The following is a 406-nucleotide window of genomic DNA, read 5'->3' as shown; positions in this document are numbered from 1 at the left end:
GCATCCGAAGGCGTTGGGTGAACGTGTCAGCCCTTCGGGAACACATGGGGCGAGTACGGCGTCGGGGCGGGGGTGATGTGCGGGAGTCTGGGAAGGCTCTGATGCTCGGCTTTATGAAAACTCCACTATTGGGGGGAACTGGGCGTTGACTCGTGAGAAGTAGTAAAAGAAGCAATACATGACGCTTAGGGAGGTACGTGCGCTCGGTGGAATCTGATTCCAGATCTACGTTCTGATGCTCGCCCTGTGTCCCCTGCTCCTCGAAAGCCCACTCAAACAGAAACTTCAGTCCTGTCTCTCGGACCGATGCGAATTCTCTTTTAGTTTGCGCATTAAGAGTTGGCTTCAATACATTTGAGAGCTCCTAATCTTTTCCAAACAGTCTATGCAGATACGAGCCCCTAAT

The sequence above is a fragment of the Lipotes vexillifer genome, unplaced genomic scaffold (assembly GCF_000442215.2).
Source record: "Lipotes vexillifer unplaced genomic scaffold, Lipotes_vexillifer_v1.1 scaffold311, whole genome shotgun sequence".
NCBI lineage: Eukaryota > Metazoa > Chordata > Mammalia > Artiodactyla > Lipotidae > Lipotes > Lipotes vexillifer.
The sequence above is the reverse complement of the archived record's forward strand: the minus strand, read 5'-3'. Positions refer to the sequence as shown.